The sequence below is a fragment of the Nycticebus coucang genome, chromosome 3 (genome assembly GCF_027406575.1).
Source record: "Nycticebus coucang isolate mNycCou1 chromosome 3, mNycCou1.pri, whole genome shotgun sequence".
In the NCBI taxonomy this organism is placed as follows: domain Eukaryota; kingdom Metazoa; phylum Chordata; class Mammalia; order Primates; family Lorisidae; genus Nycticebus; species Nycticebus coucang.
Genome location: NC_069782.1, coordinates 82,255,557 through 82,270,573, shown reverse-complemented (window position 1 = coordinate 82,270,573; position 15,017 = coordinate 82,255,557). Strand labels below are relative to the sequence as shown.

General features: G+C 42.8%; 1 pseudogene; it reads right to left on the bottom strand.

Annotated features, from left to right (window-relative positions):
- Positions 1-11,866: 11,866 nt before the first annotated feature.
- On the bottom strand, positions 11,867-13,279 carry LOC128581920 (NADP-dependent malic enzyme-like; annotated as a pseudogene).
- Positions 13,280-15,017: the final 1,738 nt, after the last annotated feature.

Sequence of the window (15,017 nt, the reverse complement as noted above, 5' to 3'; positions counted from 1 at the left end):
CCCTTCTATTCACAACCTCTATATTTTTTAAGAGCACAATGGACCCAGGAACATGAGAGTCCTTAATTTCCACTTTTGTGATTCTGTATTTTCATTGTCACTATTAATAACTGGGCATGATTTTGTGGTCTGGGACTTTCTGAACAAACATTATTGGCTGATTATGTGGCTCTCTATCTCAGCAGTAGGATTTTCTTTCCTGATTATCCAGAAGGATGTCTGAACCTTGATTCCTGGAGCCCCATGGCCAACTCTGTCCTTGATCCTCAGCCTTTTTCACTGTCTTTAGAATATCAGAGTTCATCTTTTAGACTCTTGATGTCTCAGGGCTCATATATTCAGACTCTGTTACTCCTCTGTCAGAACCCAAGGATGAGCCATCTCATTTAATCCCCTGGCTATGATCACTATTTGTATCTGACAACTCAGAAACCTTTGTCTCCAACTGTGGTCCCTCCCATAAACTACAGAGTTGAATGTTGCACCCATGTTTGCTGCACATCTCTGTTTGGATATGTAACCCATAATTCAAAACTAAGATTTTAAAAATTAAATTCATAATTTCTTCCATAGTTACTTCTTTACCAAACTTTTCCACCTCAATAAAAACTTTAAGTTTTTTCAACTTCTTCAAATCACATTCTTTAAGATCCACAGGCCAAGATCCTTGTCTTCCTTACCAGCTCATCTCTTTGCTAATATATCAAGTTTATCAACAAATTCTGTTGACTGTATCATCCACAAAACATTTCCTGTAGATTTTTCTTCTGTTCTCTAATGCTACCTTAGACTTAGCTACCAGCATCTTTTGCCTGGATTTTTTCAGTGGCCTGCTGATGCATTTCCCAGCTTCTGTCCTTGTTCCTTGACATTCAGATCTCCATGCAGTTGACAGGTCTATCTAGATAATATTTGGAAGAAATAAATTCTACTTCCAGTGGTCTATGGCTCCAGAGCCATCTGCATTGTTCTTTGTGGAGCCTGGACCTCCAGGATCTACATGGGAGAGATTCACACTAAGCCCTCCTGTCCAAATATGTTGATCCCTTTTACTTCTCCAGGAAGATGATCTCAACTAGACCCCATCATTCTTATTAAGGCCACATGCTAGAGATGGTACACATCTTGTAGCCATCCGGACACCTGTTGCTGTCAAAGTCTACTATTGAATTGAAAAAAATACAGTATATAAAATAGTCCCTATTTTAAACTTCAAGGTAACTTTGAAAGAATAGACCAAATATGTCTAATGAGGCAAGTTCATACTGAGGGTGTTGTTGGGCTCTCTCGATTGAGGATGAGGCCCAAACTCAAAGAAAGACATAATTCTAGCACAGAGGTCTCTGGTCTACTTCAAGCTCATCCATACATCCCATAACCTGGACTTCCCTCCATCATCTAACCCAGAACCAATGGGACCCTCTAGTCTTATTATTCAGAGAACAAATGGTTTCCAACATCTGGGGATATGTTCAATTTGATTATGAGGATGTAGGAAGTCACATGCAAATGAAAAAATCAGAATTCATTACTGGGGCCATGAAATCAGGACTCATATAAAAAGAAGTATGCCAGCAATTCCATAGGGTCTGTGTGATGAAGTAGAAAACTGAGTTTAGATCACAGACAAAGAATAGAGAGAAGGGTAAGACAATGACCCAGATTAGCAAGGGAGAAATGGGATGGGACACTGGGATGAGAAATGGGATGGGACAAAGCAATAGCCCAGGCACAGACTCAGATGGTGGCAATATCCACGCTTACTTGACAGTGAAAAACTTCAAACTGTTAATATTTGATTTGATTAAATTTTAGAGTGCAGTTTGGTGGGAATTTATGACTCCCAGCTTCTCTGTTTACATGTCAGTCTTGGGCAGGTCTCCTAGAGAATAAGGTCCAAGAAAGGAAACGACTCTCATTTTCTTGTTCTATGTCAGTCCTGGTGTTCAGTGCTACAAAAGCACTTTCACATTGATTCTTTAACAGCCTGTTAGGGAGGAATTATTATCCCTATTTTAAAGATGAGGAAATTGCAATTCGGCAACATCAATCAAATAATTTACAAGTACACAGCCGGTTAGCTGTAGAGTCAGTGTTTACACCTGCTGTTTCTGATGCCACAGTCCATGCTCTCACCACTGCATTGTACCCTCACCAAGTGCTGGGGCTGGAGGACTATCTGTGTCTAAATAAGCAGACGGTGTGCAGCTGGAGGAAGCAGCCAGTTTCTTTCATCTGTGTGTCATTAGCATTTGACATAAAGCCTTGCAGATGCTTGAGGGAAATGCACCAAAGTAAAATGGACTAATCTCATTTTAGCACACAAATAACCAAACACACATGAGCATAATTTGAGCCTCTAGTACTTTGAGAATAGGCAATAAAGGGCAGTGACTCCATTTTTACCTGTTAGCTTTGATTTCATTGAACTTCAGCTTCTACTACTAATCTGCATCTAACACTTTCTACATCTCAAACCATTAATCAGCCCCTTAGCCACGGAACTCAGATGGACAGGCTTGCTTTCTGTTCTTGGAAAATAACTAGGCTTAATTTTCCTATAACTGATATTTTCCTGAGCACCACAGACTATGGTCATTAGGGACAGCAAATGCCTCTTCTCCTAGGCGTTCTTTTCTCACCCAGAGGCAGCTGAGGGTATCTTGTTCTCTTTCCTGGAGGGCTCTACACTATTTTATCCTCCTAACCTATAGACTCTTCTTTCTACTAAGAGTGAGGAGCTTTTCTTTCTTTTTTTTTTAATAATTTTATTCATTCACTTTTTCTATGCTTTAATAAATCTTTTGCACAGGTAAATACGTTTCATTAGAGCTATAAGACCACAGGGTAACAGACAAGAAGAATCTATTTCAAATAACTTTATTGGAGGGAGACAAGATGGCGGAATGAAGCCAGCTTTCAACAAAGGCTCCCGTCCAGAAGGAGAGTTAAGGGACAGGAATTTAGTAAGTATCCTGGTGGACTCGAGCCTCACCAAGAGAGAAGGCTGAAGAACGCACATCAACACCGCTGAGGCAAGTTGTGATCACAAGGACGCAAACAAAAGGTACAAAATCCACCACCAAGCGGACGGGAGTCCCCCTCCCCCATGAGACCGGCTCTGGAGCCCCACAATTTAACAAGCGGGCAGAAATTAAAGGCCCTCCCACTACACTCCACGGGAAAGACCTTCTAAAAACTGGACCTACCTCCCCTACTGGGGTGCCGTGGCGTTCTCCTGCCGGACATAGGGCTGAATAAAACTTTGGGAATCCTTTGCCGGCAACCCTGAATCCCCGGCGCTCCCCTCCCGCCCACTGAGGTCTGGAGGCCTGTCCCCCAGGACTTCGGATCCTTGGGTGATTTCTCAAGGGGAGTGGACAGTCCCCGAGTTGCGACTGGTAGCATTGACTCTGAGGCCCGCGAGTAAGGAGAGGGCACCGGGCTGAGGGGGAGTCACGCCTCGCGGCACTTCCCTGCGGTGCAGTGCACCAACTCTCCCCGGGCATACGGGGCCCAAGACTGAATAAGACTCTGGCCTCCCCGCTGAGAGCTGAGAACCCCTACTCTCACTCGGGGTCTGAGGGCCTATCCCCCAGGAGTTCGGCTCCTTGGGTGATTTCTCGAGGGGAGTGCACAGTGCCTGAGCTGCGTCAGGTCAGCGCTGACTCTGGGATACGTGAGCGAGGAGAGGGCACTCCGCTGAGGGGAAATCAAGCCTTGGCGGCACTTCCCTGCGGTGCAGTGCAGGAGCCCTCCCCGGGCACAAGACTGAATAAGACTCTGGCCTCCCCGCTGAGAGCTGAGAGCCCCTACTCTCACTCGGGGTCTGAGGGCCTATCCCTCCGGAGTTCGGCTCCTTGGGTGATTTCTCGAGGGGAGTGCACAGTGCCTGAGCTGCGTCAGGTCAGCGCTGACTCTGGGACACGTGAGCAAGGAGAGGGCACTCCGCTGAGGGGAAATCAAGCCTTGGCGGCACTTCCCTGCGGTGCAGTGCAGGAGCCCTCCCCGGACCGTAGTATTGCGTGAAACTGAATGAAACTCTAGCTTCCCCCCGCCCCACTCCCAATCCGGGTCTGGGGGCCCATCCCCCAAGAGTTCTGATTCTTGGGGGATCTCTTAAGGGGTGTGGACCCAGCACAAACTGCAGCCGCTCAGTGCTGACTCTGGTGCGCGGGACAGAGGAGAAAAGCGTCGCCTGAGTGCCCACACCAGAGCAGCAGTTCCCTGGAGGTAGATCAACAGCCGTTTTTTCTTTAACGGCAGAACGCTCACTTCTGGATATTCTGAGGCCACACCCCCTGTCTCCCTGGGCAACCAGAGGAGGCCACCGGTGTCACGGCTCACAAACCCAGAAGCCTCCAGGGCGGGGCCGACCCAGAGAGGTGTTCAGACGCAATTCTCCAGCAGCAAAGACGTTTGAACTCAAAACAGCCCGTCTCCTGTAGGCGATGACAGGAACAGAGACAGAACCTCACAAAGTTGTCTGTTCTGTTCTGTTCTGTTAGCAGCATCCATCAGGGACGGGGCTAAGCCTGAGTGAACACCTCCTTCCCAACACCTGCATCAAACACTCAAAGATGTCAGGCCCCATCTCCTCCTGCTAGATAGCGGCAGTCTGCGGGGGCCTGGCAGACTTCCTCGCGATTCAGGCAGGTGCAAACCCCTGGAGTGTCTGTTCACTGCAGGCAACTGGGTTAGCCATCTGCAGAGATACCAGTGACTGGGTCCGACGGAGGGGCAAAGTGGGGAAGGAGACGTCAACCTTCCCAGACTGCTCTGTTTGCGGGGTGGCTCCTCCTGACTCCACGCTGCACTGGGGTGAGCTGTCTCAGAGGAGTCACCAGGCCCCTGTGATCCAGTTCCCAGAGACCTCTTGAACCCTTCCACCCGAGACAAGTGCCGATTGAGACAGTTGATTCGGACCTTTTGAACTGGGCTAATAGACTGAGGACTTTTCAGGTGGTGCCCTGGGTGTGCGATTGTAGGAAGGTTTGATTCTCCTTTTCCAACTGGGGCCAGAGGTGGGCAGGCGGGGTGACTTAATTGCTGATTTTTTCACACAGCTGAGACTTCAAGCCAGAGTAGAAGTTGCAATAGGATCGAACAGAAACCAGCTGAAAACAAGACAGAACCACTTTGCTCCACCACACCAGACAGGGCCCCAGTTTCTCAGGCCACAACACTGTACGGGCCCTCGATAAAACCCCAGGGGAAAAACCAAAGGGAGTAAACCATGGGGCGGAATCAGCGGAAAAACTCTGGTAACATGAATAACCAGAATAGATCAACCCCCCCAAGAAAAGATACGGCAGATGTGATTGAAGATCCCATTCATAAACAACTGGCTGAGATGTCAGAAGTCGAATTCAGAATTTGGTTTGCAGACAAGATTAATAAAATGGAATTAGGAATTCGAGGAGAAATTCAAAAGTTGTCTCAAGAATTTAACGAATTTAAAGACAAAACCACCAAAGACTTAGACACACTGAAACAAGAACTTACAGCCCTCAAAGATATGAAAAATACAGTAGAATCCCTCAGTAACAGAATGGAGCAAGCAGAAGAAAGGATTTCTGACATTGAAGATAAAGTCTTCGAACGCTCCCAATCTCTCAAAGAGGAAGAGAAATGGAGAGCAAAAACGGATCACTCACTCAGAGAGCTCTCAGATAATTCGAAAAAACATAGCATAAGGGTTATAGGAATTTCGGAGGCTGATGATGTGGCAGCCAAGGGCACAGAGGCCCTTCTACATGAAATTATGAAAGAAAATTTTCCAGACATGCCTAGAGAATCTGAAATTCAGATAGCAGACAGCTTCAGAACCCCAGCACGATTCAACCCCAAAAAGCCATCTCCCAGACATATCATAATTAGCTTCACTAAAGTTAACATGAAAGAGAAGATTCTCAAAGCAGCCCGGCGAAAGAAAACTATAACGTACAAAGGTAAGAATATTAGAATAACTGCAGATCTCTCTGCTGAAACTTTTCAAGCAAGAAGAGGCTGGTCATCAACTTTTAATCTCCTAAAGCAAAAAAACTTTCAACCCAGGATCTTGTATCCAGCTAAACTGAGTTTCATCTATGATGGAGAAATTAAATACTTCAATGACATTCATATGTTGAAAAAATTTGCCATAAGTAAACCAGCTCTTCAGGATGTTCTCAGACCTATCCTCCACAATGACCAACCCAATCCTATACCACAAAAGTAAACTCACTCAGAAACTTCGGATCAAACTCCAACTTCCACACTGGCGAAAGGATTAAAAATGTCCACTGGACCTTTGAAAAACTCGATACCCAAAATTCCACCAGACTTATCCTTACTCTCCATCAATGTGAATGGCTTAAACTGTCCTCTAAAGAGGCATAGGTTAGCTGACTGGATACAAAAACTTAAGCCAGATATTTGTTGCATACAAGAGTCACATCTCAACTTAAAAGACAAATACAGACTCAGGGTGAAAGGATGGTCATCCATATTTCAGGCAAATGGTAATCAGAAAAAAGCAGGTGTTGCAATTTTATTTGCAGATACAGTAGGCTTTAAACCATCAAAAGTAAGGAAGGACAAGAATGCTCACTTCATATTTGTTAAGGGTAATACTCAATATGACGAGATCTCAATTATTAATATCTATGCACCCAACCAGAATGCACCTCAATTTATAAGAGAAACTCTAACAGACATGAGTAACTTGATTTCCTCCAGCTCCATAATCGTTGGAGATTTCAACACTCCCTTGGCAGTGTTGGATCGATCCTCCAGAAAGAAGCTGAGCAAAGAAATCTTAGATTTAAACCTAACCATCCAGTATTTAGATTTAGCAGACATCTACAGAACATTTCATCCCAACAAAACTGAATACACATACTTCTCATCAGCCCACGGAACTTACTCCAAAATTGATCACATTTTAGGTCACAAGTCTAACCTCAGTAAATTTAAAGGAATAGAAATTATTCCATGCATCTTCTCGGACCATCATGGAATAAAACTTGAATTGAGTAACAACAGGAATCTGCATACCCATACAAAAACATGGAAGTTAAATAACCTTATGCTGAATGATAGCTGGGTCAGAGATGAGATTAAGAAAGAAATCACCAATTTTTTGGAACAAAATGACAATGAAGACACAAGCTATCAGAACCTCTGGGACACTGCAAAGGCAGTTCTAAGAGGGAAATTTATAGCACTGCAAGCCTTCCTCAAGAGAACGGAAAGAGAGGAAGTTAACAACTTAATGGGACATCTCACGCAACTGGAAAAGGAAGAACATTCCAACCCCAAACCCAGTAGAAGAAAAGAAATAACCAAAATTAGAGCAGAATTAAATGAAATTGAAAACAAAAGAATAATACAACAGATCAATAAATCAAAAAGCTGGTTTTTTGAAAAGGTCAATAAAATAGATAAACCTCTGGCCAACCTAATCAGGAAAAAAAGAGTAAAATCTCTAATATCATCAATCAGAAACAACAAAGACAAAATAACCACAGACTCATCAGAAATCCAAAAAATCCTTAATGAATATTACAAGAAACTTTATTCTCAGAAATATGAAAATCTGAAGGAAATAGACCGATACTTGGAAGCACGCCACCTTCCAAGACTTAACCAGAATCAAGTGGAAATGTTGAACAGACCCATAACAAGTTCAGAAATAGCATCAACTATACAAAACCTCCCTAAAAAGAAAAGCCCGGGACCAGATGGTTTCACGTCAGAATTCTACCAAACCTTTAAAGAGGAATTAGTACCTATATTACTCAACCTGTTCCAAAATGTAGAAAAAGAAGGAAGACTACCCAACACGTTCTATGAAGCAAATATCACCCTGATCCCCAAACCAGGAAAAGACCCAACAAGAAAAGAAAATTATAGACCAATATCACTAATGAATATAGATGCAAAAATATTCAACAAGATCCTAACAAACAGAATCCAGCAACACATCAAACAAATTATACATCATGACCAAGTTGGTTTTATCCCAGGGTCTCAAGGCTGGTTCAATATACGTAAATCTATAAATGTAATTCAGCACATAAACAAATTAAAAAACAAAGACCATATGATTCTCTCAATTGATGCAGAAAAAGCTTTTGATAATATCCAGCATCCCTTCATGATCAGAACACTCAAGAAAATTGGTCTAGAAGGGACTTTTCTTAAACTGATAGAGGCTATCTACAGCAAACCCACAGCCAATATCATATTGAATGGAGTTAAATTGGAATCATTTCCACTCAGATCAGGAACCAGACAAGGCTGCCCATTGTCTCCATTGCTTTTCAACATTGTAATGGAAGTTTTAGCCACCGCAATTAGGGAAGAAAAGGCGATCAAGGGTATCCATATAGGGTCAGAAGAGATCAAACTCTCGCTCTTCGCAGATGATATGATTGTGTATCTGGAAAACACTAGGGACTCTACTACAAAACTCCTAGAAGTGATCAAGGAATACAGCAGCGTCTCAGGTTACAAAATCAACATTCATAAATCGGTAGCCTTTATATACACCAACAACAGTCAAATTGAAAAAGCAGTTAAGGACTCTATCCCATTCACAGTAGTGCCAAAGAAGATGAAATATTTGGGAATTTACCTAACAAAAGACGTGAAAGATCTCTATAAAGAGAACTATGAAACTCTAAGAAAAGAAATAGCTGAAAATGTTAACAAATGGAAAAACATACCATGCTCATGGCTGGGAAGAATCAACATTATCAAAATGTCCATACTACCCAAAGCAATATATACTTTCAATGCACTCCCTATTAAAGCTCCACTGTCATATTTTAAAGATCTTGAAAAAACATTACTTCGTTTTATATGGAATCAGAAAAAACCTCGAATAGCCAAGACATTACTCAGAAATAAAAACAAAACAGGAGGAATCACACTACCAGACCTCAGACTTTACTACAAATCGATAGTGATCAAAACAGCATGGTATTGGCACAAAAACAGAGAAGTAGATATCTGGAATAGAATAGAGAACCAAGAGATGAATCCAGCTACTTACCGCTATTTGATTTTTGACAAGCCAATTAAAAACATTCAGTGGGGAAAAGATTCCCTATTTAACAAATGGTGCTGGGTGAACTGGCTGGCAACCTGCAGAAGACTGAAATTGGACCCACACCTTTCACCATTAACTAAGATAGACTCTCATTGGATTAAAGATTTAAACTTAAGACATGAAACTATAAAAATACTAGAGGAGAATGCAGGGAAAACCCTTGAAGAAATTGGTCTGGGTGAGTATTTCATGAGGAGAACCCCCCGGGCAATTGAAGCAGCTTCAAAAATACACTACTGGGACTTGATCAAACTAAAAAGCTTCTGCACAGCTAAGAACACAGTAAGCAGAGCAAGCAGACAGCCCTCAGAATGGGAGAAAATATTTGCAGGGTATAACTCTGACAAAGGTTTAATAACCAGAATCCACAGAGAACTCAAACGCATCAGCAAGAAAAAAACAAGGGATCCCATCGCAGGCTGGGCAAGGGATTTGAAGAGAAACTTCTCTGAAGAAGACAGGCGCACGGCCTTCAGACATATGAAAAAATGCTCATCATCTTTAATCATCAGAGAAATGCAAATCAAAACTACTTTGAGATATCATCTAACTCCAATGAGACTAGCCTATATCACAAAATCTCAAGACCAGAGATGTTGGCGTGGATGCGGAGAAAAGGGAACACTTCTGCACTGCTGGTGGGAATGCAAATTAATACATTCCTTTTGGAGGGATATATGGAGAACACTCAGAGATCTAAAAATAGATCTGCCATTCAATCCTGTAATTCCTCTGCTGGGCATATACCCAGAAGACCAAAAATCACAACATAACAAAGATATTTGTACCAGAATGTTTATTGCAGCCCAATTCATAATTGCTAAGTCATGGAAAAAGCCGAAGTGCCCATCGATCCACGAATGGATTAATAAATTGTGGTATATGTATACCATGGAATACTATGCAGCCTTAAAGAAAGATGGAGACTTTACCTCTTTCATGTTTACATGGATGGAGCTGGAACATATTCTTCTTAGTAAAGTATCCCAAGAATGGAAGAAAAAATATCCAATGTACACAGCCCTACTATGAAACTAATTTGGGACTCTCACATGAAAGCTATAACCCAACTACAACTTAACAATAGGGGGAAGTGGGAAAGGGGGGGGTGGGTAGAGGGAGGGGAATCGGTGGGATCACACCTGTGGTGCATATTACAGGGGTATTTGCGAAACTTGGTAAATGTAGAATATAAATGTTTTGGCACAGTAACTGAGACAACGCCGGAAAGGCTATGTTAACCACTGGGATAAAAATGTGTCAAATGGTTTATGAAGTGAGTGTATGATGCCCCATAATCATATCATTGTATACACTTATGATTTAATAAAAAAATTAAAAAAAAAAAAAAAAAAAAAAAAAAACAAATAACTTTATTAAGGAGACTCCCAACTACATGTCACTTTTAGAAATACCCGAACCCCTTCTACTCATACCTAGAACAATTTGTGCAACCATCAACTTCCAATAAAATCACTTTATAGTATAGTTTATCTTGAATATCTTCTTATACTTTGTTTAAAGCATTACTTCAAAAACAGAAAATCTTCCAACTAATTCTATAAATAAATAGTAAATTTTATCTCACCTGAGCTTGAGAATTTAAAATTGTTTCCATTAGTCATTAATTTCTGAATTAAATTAATACAATCTAGGGGTATAACTACTGTTTTTCATAGAATGATCTTGGTAATTAAAATATTTTAACATGTGGTATAAAGATAATTTTTGATATTAAGCTCATTGTTATAAAACCTCCTCCAAACTCTGAAGACAGTGAGGTCACTACAACAACATGAGCTGGAATTCACCAGAGCTGGTCAAGGGGACATACGGCAGGAGACAGGGCAGGCAGAAGCCCAGTTCCTCTGGGAGCAGCGGTCTTGCTCGACTCCCGAGATCCTGGTCTGCAGAGGTCAGCTCCTCAGGCAGCCCTTACTCAAAAATCTTAACTCCAAGTCCCCTGTCGGCCCTTCTCCCTGCTCAGGCCTCCATGAGCTGAAGGCCCTAGCCTCTGGACCAGGCTGCAGTCCTCAAAGTCCCCATTACAGCAGTGTGGCGCCCGAGGACAGGATGCTAAGGGGAAATAAAGGCGCTTTATTGGGAGGGATTTCTGACTAAGGACCAAGGTGATGAGAGCTTTACTCCCTAAGATGTAACAACAACAAAAGAATATTAAAATCTAAGGCTGCACAAGGCATTGTAAACAGCAGGGATCTTTCTTAAAAATGTGAGAATTCAGTTGCACAAAAAGAACAAACATAAACCTAGGATTCCAGTAAAGCACCTGAGAAGTCATCTTTCTCTAGGCAACAAAGTATTATTGTTTCTGTTTAAGAAACATTTTTCTATGTCTAAATTCATTTCTATCTTTATTTTTAAAAAAGTAGACTGCAACAAAATGATCAACAACAGCATTATGTGTTTTAACATGATGTTATCAATTCAGTACTAATTGTATTTTGGTCTTCCCATTAGTTTCCTCTATAAAAATGATGAGTTTCTCAGTAGTAGGTGCAATAGCTTTGAAAGAGAGCTTGGGCAGAATAACTAAAGTAGAAATCATAAATAACCAGAAGGCAAATGAAGCAGAATTGTCTCATGTGGTGTTTATCTGGATTTGTATCAATATTCTTCTATCAATTTTTAGACTGGTAGAGTAAAATTTCTGCATCTAAGCATATTATGAATCATTATAAAAGATTCTCCTCTTTAAACATTATAAAAGATTTCAAGATCTCATTAGCAGAGCTGGAAATGCCAGCTCTTCTACTGCTTAACTTTGGTCTACATTCTCTGAACTTCTTCAGGCCAAGAGTAACAATCAGGCAGAATCTGGTCGTAGTCGGCACTGTACATCTGAGAGCAGACAAACACTTCTTTGTCTTGTAGCTCGGGATAAACTGTGGCCATCTTTTCTTGGTATGCATCTCTCACAGTCTTTTCTGCAATTTTCAGAGAAACATCTCGAATGGTGTTCAACGGGGGATAAAGCCGGCCCTCTTCCAAGTGTTTGTCTAACACTTGCTGAGCTATAATCTCAGCAGTAGTGAGAAAAATCTTGTCCGTGATGTGTCTCAGTCCACAGGCCACAACTCCAAAAGCAACTCCAAGGAATACGTAGGAATTATTGCCCTGGCCGGGATACAGGGTGGGTCCATCCAGGAGAGTGACCAGGTCAAACCGGCTGCCACTGGCAAAAATTGCATGTCCTTTAGTTACTTTATAGCACTGCTCTGCAGAACATTCTGCTTTGCTATTTGGGTTACTCAAAGTGAAAATAATCTGCCATTCATTGAAGACAGCCATGTCCTTGAGAATCTGCTCTGAGAAGGTGCCACCAATGGCAACCTATGAGCACAGTTGGTTTTATTTCTTGAACAATGGCTTCCAAGTTCTTCATTTCCTTGTGTTCATGGGCAAACACCTCCTTCTCTGGTGTCAGGGAAGCACGTTGCTTGACTATCAGTCCTTTTGAGTCAACCAGCATATCTTTTTGATGGCTTTCTCTTTTGGTAAACCTTCCTCCTCCATGGCCATGACAGTCAGCTGTGCAATCCCTAAGGCAGCCTCTCTAGCTCCTTGGAACAGTATCTCTGTTCAGACAGTTTGTTCTTGGTTATCCGAAGAGCCACTGCAACAGAGGCTGTCCCTTGAATGTCATCATTGAATGTGCAGTACTGTTTTCGGTATTTGTTCAGGAGACGAAATGTGTTCATATTAGCAAAATCTTCAAACTGGGTAAGGCAGCTCATGCCATACTTAGAAGAAACTGCTTCCATGAATTCAACCACAAACTCATCATACTCAGAACCTCTTACTCTTCTCTGCTGTAGTCCAATGTAGAATGGGTCTTTAACTGATTTTCTGTTCCTACGTCCAGAATGACAGGCAGGCACTCCTAGGGGCTCACCTCGCTGCAGGCCGCGTACAGAGCCAGTTTGCCCATGGGAATGCCCATGCCGTTGCAGTCCAGGTCTCCCAGGGAGAGAATGCGCTTTGGCTTCGGAAACGCGAAACTATACTGTTGGCAGGCCAGGCCCACGGTGGGGGTGTAAACGATAGGCATGAACTTCTCAATGTCCGACATCAGCACTCTGTAAAAGAGCTTCTTGTTTCTATGTTGAAGATCCATCAGGAGCAGATACCTGTCAAAGTCAGAGGGCAGCTGCTCGCAGTTTTTAACGACGCTCAGGACTTACATCTCCAGGCTGTTGAAGCAAGGCGGCAGCAGGCTGTGGATGTTCAGCTGCTGCCGCTCCTCCAGGGTGAAAGCCAAGTCTTTGTTGAGGTGCGGCTCTGGTGTCAGCAGGTGGCGGCACTTCTGTGTGTGCAGGCAGCAGGGGGTTGCGGGCTCCAGGGCGGGTGGGGCTGGGTGGCAGGGTCCAGCTGGGAGGTGCAGCACGTGCTGCGCTTGGTGGGTGCTGCTGCATCACTGGCTGAGGTGCTTTTCTTTAAAAGCCAGGCCTCTCTGTGGTGGTTCTCCAACTGAACCAGCAGCATCACCATCATGAGGGAACTTGCAAATTCTCAGACCCCATCTGAGATCTATTGAATCAGAGATGGTGGGTTGTGGGAGGGTGGGGTGGCAGGAAGTAGTAATAGTCTGTTTTAATAAGCACTTCAGGTAATTCTGATGCACATTAATGTTTGAGATCCACTATTTGAAGCCCCGAGAGAGCTAATTTTGCTGTGTTGAGAACTTCACAATAAAAAGGGAGGCTGATACTCAATTTTTGCATCAAAATTTTTTTCTTACCTGTCATCATCAGCTAGCAGAGTCAAATTCAGCATTCAAACCTCTTGAAGCTTTCAAGAGTTTTCCAACTGAGGCTTTGCCATTGATGCTTTTTCAGCTTTGTGGCTCTTTGGGAACAGTATTTTCATCATTGCAGGTGAATTCTGACACCTCCTGACTATATGGACAAGTCCTTGATAGAGTACAAAGATAAGGAACTAGTTTTTGAGGCAGGATGTACAGCATTAGTCTAGAAGATCTAGATCAGGGGTCCTCAAATTATGGCCTGTGGGCCAGGAGGGTGTTTTTGCCACCCTGCCTGTCCTGCAGCCGACTTGTCAGGGTGCAGTGCTCATGTGTGGAATGTGCGCCAATTCTCCGACACCCCTTCTATCCTATGTCTCTCCGCACCCCTCCTTCTCTCTGTCTCTCAACTCCTCCTCTCAGTCTCTGGTGTAATCAAAAGTCACCAGGTTGCCTGTGCAGAGCCTGCTGCTGCCTAAGGACCAAGGTAAGAACAAGTTAGGATTTATTTATTTTTTTTTTTTTTGAAGTTAGGAGGTCTAGTTTTGTGTTTTTGTTTGTTTGTTTTGTAGTTAGTAGGGCCTCTTTTTTGCAGTGAAGGGGGGCCGTTTTTTTCTGAAGGTAGGAGGTCTTTTTTTTTGCAGATGGGGGTGCCTTTTCTTTTGAAGTTAGAAGAGCCTTTTTTTTAAGTTAGGAGAGCCTTTTTTTAAGTTGGTTAGTTGGTTGGGGGTGGTTTCTAGTGGGGTTGCATCACAGTGATAACACAGATAGTCAGCGCTCAGTGCTAATGCAAATGGTCAGAGCTCAGAGGTAATGCAAATAGTCAGTGCTCAATGGTAATGATAATTGTAAGTGCTCAGTGTTAATGCAAATTGTTAGTGCTCAGTATTAATGCAAATTGTCAGCAGTCCGTGTTATCGCAAATGGTCAGCGGTCAGTGTTAATGCAAATGGTCAGTGCTCAGTGTTATCGCATGGGGGCCCCAAACTGGTAATCTGTCTAGGGCCCCATGGGAACTTAATCTGGCTCTGCAGACAGCTGAGGAGTAGACAACCCAATTTAATTGACAGTAAGTGCATTTATATTCTGATTGCTATTCAGTTGTGTATAATGTTGTATATTGTGTGCTATGTAAGCCCTGGTTCACACTGTTGTGAT